Source organism: Pteropus vampyrus, unplaced genomic scaffold (assembly GCF_000151845.1).
Source record: "Pteropus vampyrus isolate Shadow unplaced genomic scaffold, Pvam_2.0 Scaffold268, whole genome shotgun sequence".
Taxonomy (NCBI): domain Eukaryota; kingdom Metazoa; phylum Chordata; class Mammalia; order Chiroptera; family Pteropodidae; genus Pteropus; species Pteropus vampyrus.
Genome location: NW_011889049.1, coordinates 76871 through 87060, shown reverse-complemented (window position 1 = coordinate 87060; position 10190 = coordinate 76871).

Below are 10190 nucleotides of genomic sequence, written 5' to 3'. Positions count from 1 at the left end.
AGTAACTGTCCCTTCGATGTCCTCCCTCCTCCATCCCACTCCCCGCCCCTCCTGTTCGCAGAGGGAGCGGCTGACCGCCTGGCCTGCAGCAGTAAGTCTACCAACCCAGGCACGGCGGCTTACCCGAGAAGCCCTGCGGTAGCGGCAGCTCGCACCCCGGTGCCTGACCCTTGACTGCAATTCTCCCAGCCTTTTCCTCACAGTCTTGGATGGCTGCCACAGCCCTAGCCATCACACCAGTTTGGGGGCAGGAAGGAAGAACAGGGTCTCTTGAGGATCTGTGTTTGATCAGGGAAGGGAAGCCTCTCCAGTAACATATTTTCCTTCGCATTTCACGGGCCAGAGCTGGGTTGCATTCTCCCACGCTCCTCTTAGATCAGTCACCTGTTAAAGGAGACAGATTGCTGTGGTTCTTTGACCAATTTATCCCCTCAAGCTAAGGGAGTTCATCCCACAAGAGAGCTGATTGCTACCTTCTAAAAAAATGGGGCTAAGGAGGGAATACTGAGTAGCGGGATACCAGGAAACAAAGTGAACGCCACAGAGACTCCATACGTTTTGTTAAAGAGCTGTACACATTCGTTCACGTGACATACAGTAAGGTACGCAACCGTTTCTCTAGGTTGTTTCTAGAAGGTATTTATGATACAACCCCAGTTTAAATAAGAGCTATGTGAGAGTTAGCTGCCATTACGCTGGCAGGATGAAATGTTGGATCAGAGTTGAGACACCTCCCCATCGCCATCGGGTCGTATGACAGATGTATCTAGTAACATGAAGACTTACATATTACATTTGGTATGTATAATATGTAAGTTACTAAATTTGGATCGTAAAAAAACAACGGTTCAAATACAGGATGAGGAAGTATGATTTAACAGCTATCCACGTGCGACAGCGAGCAGTGGCTAGCCTGCAAAACCCGACGGAGGTGAGTTCTAATGAACTCGGTGCTGGACAGGGCTACCTGCTTCAGGCTGAAGCCAGAAGTAGACTGGTTCTACTCCATCAAGTAAGCTCTGCATCTAGAAGTCAGTGGTTTGGGGGAGACAAAGGGGGCTCAAAGGCTGGAAGAGGTGTGTGTGAACAAATCTATAAAGACCTCTATCTGCCTGTAACATGAAAATAGCAATGTTACCTGCTACCCTTGGATTAATGCATCAATCAATAAGGCATTTATTTCAACAGGCGATGGTCTTTTTATATGGGCGGCCTTTGCGGTAGCAGCTGCGGTAACAGGATTTTATTTGTAATACTGTTTGCTTTGAGAGGGCTGGGTGAAGGACTGTGTCAGCTTCACCTGACCAGGAGAAAATAAGATTATTTTTCCAGAGCAGTCTACTTAAAGGATTTTCTTCTTGAATATGCCTCTGAGAAATAATTGACATATACATCCTTTTCATGTAGTTTGACGTGAGCAATATTGTTTTCTTCACATTATAAACTAATTCCCAAACTGATTAATTTTCACTGTTTGAAATTAGTTTTCTAGAATTGTGTTTAATTTTCAGACATTTCGTTGCTTGCAAATTCATACTACTCAAATAATCTGAAGGACAAGGAAGCTAAAATTCAGAGTTCCCGGAGAACTACACGCCTGTAGCATGGAGAGCTACAAAAAAGGAGAAGAAACACCCCTGCCTTCCAGAAGCTTCCAACCCAGGAACTATCTACAAGTAATTAAAAGCCAGCTGACTGAGTAGTCGGTCTGACTCTTCCCCTTCTCTCCGATGGGGCCAACAGGAGACCAGGCCAGGGGCCATTTCTAACTGCAGCACCTGGGCTCTCCTTTAGGCAGGACCTGAACCGAGCAGGGAGGTGGGGGAGACGAGGAAGGCAAAGAGCGAGGAAAATGAAGGGGCGTTTTCACCACAAAGAAACTGCTGTGAGGCCGGATGTCGGGGGAGGGGGTCAGAATGGAGCAGGAGGGAGAGAAAAACAGTAAAAGATGAGGAATTTTATTTCGTGCCTGTTGCATGCCAGGGGCACCATATATATCATTGCACTCAAACTTTACAGCCGTCTCGAACAGTAAGATTCCTATTGTACAGATAACGACACTGGCCCAGAGGGGCTAAGAAAGTCATTTAAGATGACTTAGCTAATAAGTGATGGAACAAATACTCAAATCCAGGTCTGTCTGATTTCAAAACTTCCATGTTTTCTGCTGTGCCAAGCTTCCCTAGAGCTCAGCTAAGGGTCCTGTAATTACTTTACAAGCAGTGGGCGTGGAGGAGGCTGTAGGTAGTAGCATCACCGGGTATTTCTGCTGATGGGCGTTTGGCTGGCCCTGCTACCCTCTGGGAACAGGAGGCAAGAGAGAGTGTGTCCCTGCCCTCAATGTGCAGTTTTGTGGGGAAGCAGAAACATTAACAGACACTTTCATTATAATGTAAGAACATCGACTGTGGTCAGGCAGAACGCTATGGAAATACTCTTCGAAGGAAAGCTTCCTAGAGACATCACCTGAGCTGATCTGGAAGAGGAGGAAGTTTGAGGGGGGGAGGGATGTTTCAGGCAGAGGAAATAGTCTGCAAACAGAGGTGTGAACTGCATGTGCCTGTGTCTGGAGGCTGCAGGAGCACAGAAAATGAGGCCGGAAGTTTAGGGGTGCCTGGCCAAGGAGCTGGTCAAGGCTGAAGCCCCTGGAGTTTGAACAGGGGAGTGATGTGGTCCCATGTGCATGCCAGAAAAACCCGGGAGAGGCTTGGGGAGGGAACGCTGGAGGCAGGCAGAGCAGCTGGTCGGCAAAGGTGTAGGTGAGAGGGAGCTGGAGCTGACACGAGGACAGCAGCAGCAGGAACAGGGAAAAACATTTAGGAGGTAAACGTATCAGGACGTGGTGGTTACCCATGGGGGTTTGGGAGCGAGGAGCCTGAGATGACTTCCTGATTTCAGTCCTGGGCAAGTGGGGTGACTGGTGAGAGACCAAGGCTGGAGGGAAAGAGGGCAGAGAAAGGGGGAGAAGGCCAGGGAGACCCAGTGAGTGTGAGAGGCCAGGGTACGCTGAGGACGGACAGGGTTTAGAGCTCTGGAGAGGGTCCAGAGCAAGGGCGAAGCTAAGGATGGTCGGCGCACAGGTGACTGATAAAGACAGCCTGGGACAGCGCACAGGACAAGCAGCGCAGCACGAGCAGCAACAGTCAGGAGCGAGGAGCTGAGGAGAAAGGAGGATGGCGGAGGCAGCCCAGTGCGGAGTCCCAGGGACAGAGAGGCAGCGATGTCAACAAGGGCAGAAGTCGTCACATGTCTGGGCATATCACCAGGTCGCCGGAGACACGGTGCCGGGTTGAACGGGTGAGGTAGGGATCATTAAGACAGACGTGGTCTCAGGGTGCTTAGCTGAGAATGAAAACGGATGGGCAATGGCTGGAGGGAGACGGGGTCAAGGTGGAGCCTTGTTTTTTGAGGACCAGAAGAGACTTCATCCGAAGGAAAAGAGCTGGGGGAAATGGCAGGTCCACGGGAGAAGACAGGTAAATGCGAAGGGATCCGAGGAACAAGAGGGGCACAGGCAGAGGACACGGGCTCCGCCGGGAGTGGCACTGCATGGTCTGCGAATGGAAGGTGCTTCTTGGTCGATGTGTAGGGGACACGGTGCAAAGGAACAGCTGGCATGTGAGGAGATAAATTCTCAGTCAATCTCCTTAAACTGGAAAGCAACGGAATGGGGCTGCTGCCGAGGGACGCGGAGATGGAGATGAGCGGATTTCTTCAGGACTCTGAAGAAAGTAATTTAGAGAATTTGCCAAAATGGTGGAGGAGGGAGCTGAGTTAGGACAAGCAAAAAGAATTGTCAAGTGACATTAAACACCCAGCTGATGCTAGAAAGCAGGAATAAGGCATGACGAAAATCTACGTACATGAGTTGTGTTTCCTCCAGCAGATCCCAGGATTTCAGAAGTGTGGAGATGGAAGAGGGTTGAGCCACGGGCGAAGTTTCATCAGCCTTAAGCAGGATGGGAAGTTGAGGATGCTGTGATCAACCATGGCGTTTTAGTCTGGGAAAGAAAGAGGGATTAGAAAGGTCTGAGGCTGAAATAAAGGGTTAACGGGAGGAAGGTGTGAGGGTCAGGGGGGTCAGGGAGGACAGGATATGGAGAGCTTAAGGTTCACTGACGTGGTGTCATCTTAGGGATTACGAGGATCAGGACGTGGCAGCTGAAGAGGAAATGAAGGCAGCTGGAGGTGCAAAGGCCGGCACGTAAAGAGGCTGTGTGGACTCAAGTCATCGAAGGGTGTGCTATGGCTGAGGTTCCAGAGGAAGATTGAGACCAAGTGTGACACAGGAGAGGGTGAGGAGATGGTCGAGAGGGTGGCAGCTGGTATGGCGCTAGCTTCAAACCACATCGGGGTCAGCACCGCCTTTGCAGTTTGGTCAGAAAGTCGTTAGGAAAAGATTCAAGGGATCCAAGATTACGGTCTCGCCACAATGACAATGCCATTTAAAACAGTGCAAGGACACTCCGCGTGCATCCCTCCGGCAGTTAACAGGATGGTGCAGTTTACAACATAATAAAATCCTTCCTCCCCACCCTGTCCTTTCAACCCCCAGTTTAAAATTGTACATGACCTAAGGGAGGAAAGAGCGGTGCCCTAACGAGCACCAAGGAAGTTTGGTGGCAACTCTGAACAGGACTGTGGCTCCCGGGGGAGTGTGGAGAGGAGGCTGATGTCTTCCCCTGGCCTGTTCTCCGCCTCTGGGCTGCTGTTGCCCTGAGTAGCAGATGTTGATCTCAGTGATAACAGCCCTGCCAAGTCTTCTTGGGTCTACCCTCTCCAGCCAAGGCACGTCTGTGTCGCAAGGGGAAAAGTGATTCTTAAGACACAGCTGGATCACAGATAGAAATAGACTTCCACAAGGAGCTCTGGTATCGAGAAATTAAGTTCTGATTGACACAGAAAACACAAAAGCAAGTTGTTTATTCTACTTTTAATGGACAGTAATCCACCTAGCTCAGAGAGATTAAAAACCTATCGCTGATGACAAATCTCTTAAAAAGAAAAAAAAAAAAAAAAAAGTCTGGCTAGCAAATGAAGTTTCATCTACTCTAAGAACATGAGGTCCTGCCTGTAAGCATTAACCCTAAAGCTGGCAGTGCCTGGATGCAAAGGAGAGCCAGAAGCAGAGATGTTGAGTGGGCAGAGGCTAGTTCACCCCGCAACGGAACAAAGGGAGACGGGATGTAACTGCCCTGGAGAGCGCAGAGACTTGACCTACCCAGGTTGGACACTTCACTTACCATTACCGCTGACTCCTATCACCCCTGAAGACGGGCATGCCTGGGCCTGTTTACAGCTGAGGAAATAAAGAGCAGAGGACAGGACTCTGCTGAGGTTACATGGATGGTAAACGGCACAGCCAGGACCTGAACCCAAGTTCTGAGCGCTTCGTCTGCTCTTCCCACCGACCAATTTTGCAGCTGCTTTATCTTCCAAAGCCCAAAACTCCAGAACAATTTCCATTATTAATCTCCAAGTTCAAGCTGGGACTTGGAACGAGGAATGGCTCATAAAAACCAAAAAAAAATTGGATGTGATGTTAGTAGCCAAGTATTGAGAAAACCTCGGCCATCTTTGATAGCAGTTTCAGTGGATCAATTTAAATTGATGAATTTCCAAGGCTAAAAAGAGCCTTTTTCTGAGTGCCGTGGGCTTGTCCCAAATATTTACGAATTTATCACCTGACTTATTCTATTTACTCTTTTCACAGAGATTCACATTAAAACAAACAAACAAACAAGCACCGTAGTCTGTTCAAGTGTGAGTCCTTGGGAAGGCCAGCACCGGATGAGGCTGGGCTACATCCGCTTGTCCCCAGAGTCTCCCCTTCCTCCTAGGACTTCCCACACTAGAAACGAGTGTTTGGGAGCTACCTGTTCAGAGCCTTCTCCTCTCTGTCCTGCAGGCTCCTTGTCCTCGAGTTCAGGCTGTGTCCTCCAGCCTGGGCTGCACAGCAGGCGTTCTCAAACCGGGAGAACAGCTGGGCTCACCTGGTCCCCCAGCTCAGGCATCTAACCACCAGGGAAATCCCTGTGCCGTCCACTCTGAGGACGAGTCCATGTAAGCTCTTCCTGTTCTGCTACATGAAGATCCTCACACTCACTAGTACGTGGACAGGACATGGTCCTGCCCTTCTTACGCTGTGAAACAAGCATGACTGTGAAAGTTACCACAATTGAATGAGAATTTTCTGCTCATTCTTTTCCGGTGTGCCTGCTGCATTCGTTTGGATGGGCAGGTGGCAGGAGCAACTGCGGGACAAGTAAGTTGATTTGGCTTTTCCTGTGAGGGGAATTCTAATAGCAAAGTCAAGAAAAACAATGTTAATCTATTATTGAAGATTTCAACTTTCCTCAGACTTATGGGCAATAACCAGATTCACTTACTGCAATAAACCACGTAGCCCTCAGAAAAATAATTACACTTAAAATGTTGCATAAACGATGTTAATTTACTAGGCATGTAGTTAGGCCGTTTCACCATAATTTAAGCTCCAAATCTAATATATGCATTTATTTGGGGGGCGAAAGTCTCCCTTTAGTAGCTCGAATTTCAGATTCCACAACTAGGAAGAATAACTATCGTTTAAATGATTAAGAAAGCGTGTACACACCTATAGTTTGTCATCTAACTTGTACGAATACAAACTAGGCACAACTAATTTAGATGCATACACATGAATTTTCATCCTGATTTTTCTAAAATTTTTATTGGAAACTCAGCATGGATTTGAATTAGAACAGGGAGGGTACTACCTTCTACCCCCCCAAAAAACTTAGAGGCTTTGCAGCCTAACAAAAGGCAGGGAACGCTAGTTCTAGCCACACAGCCCCCTCACTACCTTGCAATTGACTGTGAGCAGCTGCTTTCAGCTGGTTTCCTGGAAGAGACTGGACCGGTCCTGCCAGTTGGAACATTCTCCATACTGTAACTGAGGCAGAACACTGACTGCTACTTGAAGTAACTTCAAAAGAACTAAACAGTAGAACTAACCAAAAGGCACTTTCATGAGGCAACTGAATTAAATTAGCTTGTGGTAAAAGAAATAATTTAGCATGAGTTCAATGCTGGAAATCATTTCCAACCTGCTAGAAATAGAAATAGTACAAGTAGATTTGTTAGCCTCCCCAAAGTCACTAAATAAGATTCTCTGAAAAAAGCAAGGAAAGAGAGCTACCAGGCATCTTTTTAACTCATATCCTTTATTCTTTCTCCACCTTCTCCCACCCTTCGCCAACTCCACAGGTGTCCTTTTCTAAACCACGTGCTCTTAAAACATAGTTGGAGCCCTGAATGGAGGCTTCAGGAAAGGAATCACTAGCAAATGAGGGGTGTGGAGAGACAGCGAGGGCTGTGGGGAGACAGCGAGGGCTGTGGCTAACAGCCCTCATCCTCATCCTGCTGCTGGCCTGATCAGGTGGCCAAAGCGCACATTCCTTGCAATGTATTTATCACTACGTCTCCTCAGCCATTAATGAGCTGACTTTTTGGAGAGTCTAGAAAGCTCTGCACAGCTCCTGTGATTCTTCAGTGTCCTACTTTCTTCGGTAGTTGTTATTCATTTCTACAGTAGACTGAAAGCTTTGTACAAAGTTGGAACTTGAGACTTTGAAAAGGCCGACCACTATCACATGGAACTCCTGTCAGCGCTTTCCACTTCATTTTTTCATGAACCAAAAAGCAAACAATAATTCCACGTGCAAGGCACTGAGCTGTCAACAGACACAGCCACGGCCCTTGGAAGCTGGAAGGGTAAAAACACCCAAACACTGGTGTAAGAGAAATACCAGATTAATTAAGCAATGTTAATCATTTGCTGCTAAAACGAAAGGACTAGAAGTTCAGAGGGAACGCCCACTGGCCCAATTTATTCTGCCCAAACAGAAGCAGTGAAATGAACCCCACCTTTTAAACCCATGGCTCTGAAACGCAATTCAACCTGTCCTTTACATGGATTTTTGCCTTTAGCAGCAAGTGCAAGCAGGCCTGAGCCAATACTGCAGACTATCTGTCTTTGCAGGGCTAGTCATGAGAGACTCCGCAGCTACAGAGTGGAAGACAAGAATATTTCCCACCACAGAAAACTTGAGGTCTGCCTAACCAGTCACCTGCTTTAGGGCGAGTTTTAAAAGCTATTCATGGAGCGGGTGCTAGCATAGCAATTTGGGGCATGTCAGTGCTTTCTCACACCTATCACCCTTTTTGACAGTTTAAAAAACCCCTTTTCAGCTTTCTCCACTTGAAACTAGGCTAACTGGGTACTTCCCCATTTTCCTTGTGTCTACAAGGAAGTATCAACGACTCGCAAAGACATTTTCCCATCATTACTAGAGAGTGGGGAAAATGAAATTAAGCCACATAAAAATTCTCCCACAACTGGTTTTCATTTGTGAAACATTTATGCAGAATTTATAAGCTATGAAAGCCAGAAATGACTTATTTCAACAGATATGACTTTGCCAAACTGTGTGGGTGCAGAACTCCAAGGGGAATTACTCAGATTTTAAAACTCAAGATTCAAAAAGAAAATGATCTTATTTTTCACGCTTTACACTAATATTCTCAAAAATCAAGTCCAATGCCATTTAGAAAAAAGTAGAGACTAAATTAAGACTGATCGAGTCACTTCTGAATGCATAAACTTTTCCCTAGTACGTTCTCAAAGACACCCACTTGTTTTAACAAGTTAGATGTGAGATTGATGTACCACGATTCAGAATAATCAGTGGCATCAATGGCAAGAACACTATCCCAAAAGACGAGTAAACGTGGAGAACACACACTTCAAGAAACACACGGGCGTTGAATTGGCCAAAAGAGTACAACGAAGATGCACGCTCCCCGAGTTTTCAGTTGTTCCTCACTTTCTTAAAAATCAGGACATCTTTATTTCTATTGCTTTAATAGGGACAAAACCAGTTCTCTGCAATATATCTAACTGTTCAGGAACGTCTAACTAGTCGCTAATTCGCGCCAGGAAAAATCTAGGCTCTGTTGCAGGTATGAAGAAGAACAGGGCGGGAAAACTGTAATTTTCATCGAAGGGACAAATGCAAAGCCCGGTGGGTATAAGGAGGAGCATCTATGAAAGGGAAAAATAGGTGAAGATAGTGGTCAAGGGAAACAATGACTCGTTGGACAGAGAAGAAAGGGAGGCTCTGAAGGAAATGTTAGGAAGCCATGAAGAGCCGATACACGACGAGCGGCCGGGATCCTGAGTTCCAAGATCTACCGGGAAGCAGGCACCCAACGGCTCCACCTCAGGTTTCCGCGGGTCACAAAAGGATAACGGACATCTTCCCAACGGTGGACCTGGGGGCTCCGCGCGCCGCTTCCGCCCACCCGCCCCGCGCGGCCAAACTGCGCTCGGCCCCCGGGCCCAGCGGGGCGAAGCGGGACCGCGACCGCTGGCGGACATTTTCTTCTGCTGCTGCCCGCCCGCCCGCCTTTGTTCGCCTGGCTTTCCTTACTGACCCCAACAGCATCGCCCGCCCGAAACCAGGCGCCAAAAGCACACGCCGTCCGACGCGAAAAAGGAGTCTCAGGCGTTTATCGTCAAAACAGACTTTATTGGGGCGCCGCGGCCGCCCCGCGCGCGCCGACCGCCGCCCCGCGCGGACTCCAACCCCGCGCTCGGCCCGCCCGCCCTCCGTCCCTCGCGGCGCTTGGGGCCGCGTGCACCGCTCACCAGCTCCTGAGGTGACGGCTGCAGCGGCGACGCCCCGCTCCCGAGTGCGGCACGGGCTTGGGGCGACGGCTTTTGCTGCTGTTGCACCGCGGAGCACGAGAGCCGCGCAACTAGCGGCGGCGGCGGCGGCGCGCTGACGTCACGCGCCGCGGACCAGCCAGCGCGCGCGGGGGCCGTCCCTTCGGCCCCAATCCAGGTGGAGCCTCGGGAGTGGGCGGGGCCGCGGCCGCGAACGGGCAGATCGATTGGCAGAGGAGGAGGAGCGAGAGAGCAAGCGGGCGAGTGAGAGCGAGGCGGGGCGGGCCGAGGCCAGCGCGGAAGTCTCGCGAGGCCGAGCCCGAGCGGAGTGTGGCGGCGGCGGCGAGATCTGGGATCGGGGTGAGGAGTTGGTATTTGTGTGGAAGGAGGCGGAGGCGCAAGAGGAAGGGGGAAGCGGAGCGCCGGCCCGGAGGGCGGGAGGAGGCGCGGCCAGAGCGGGCGGCCGACGCGCGGCGAGGCG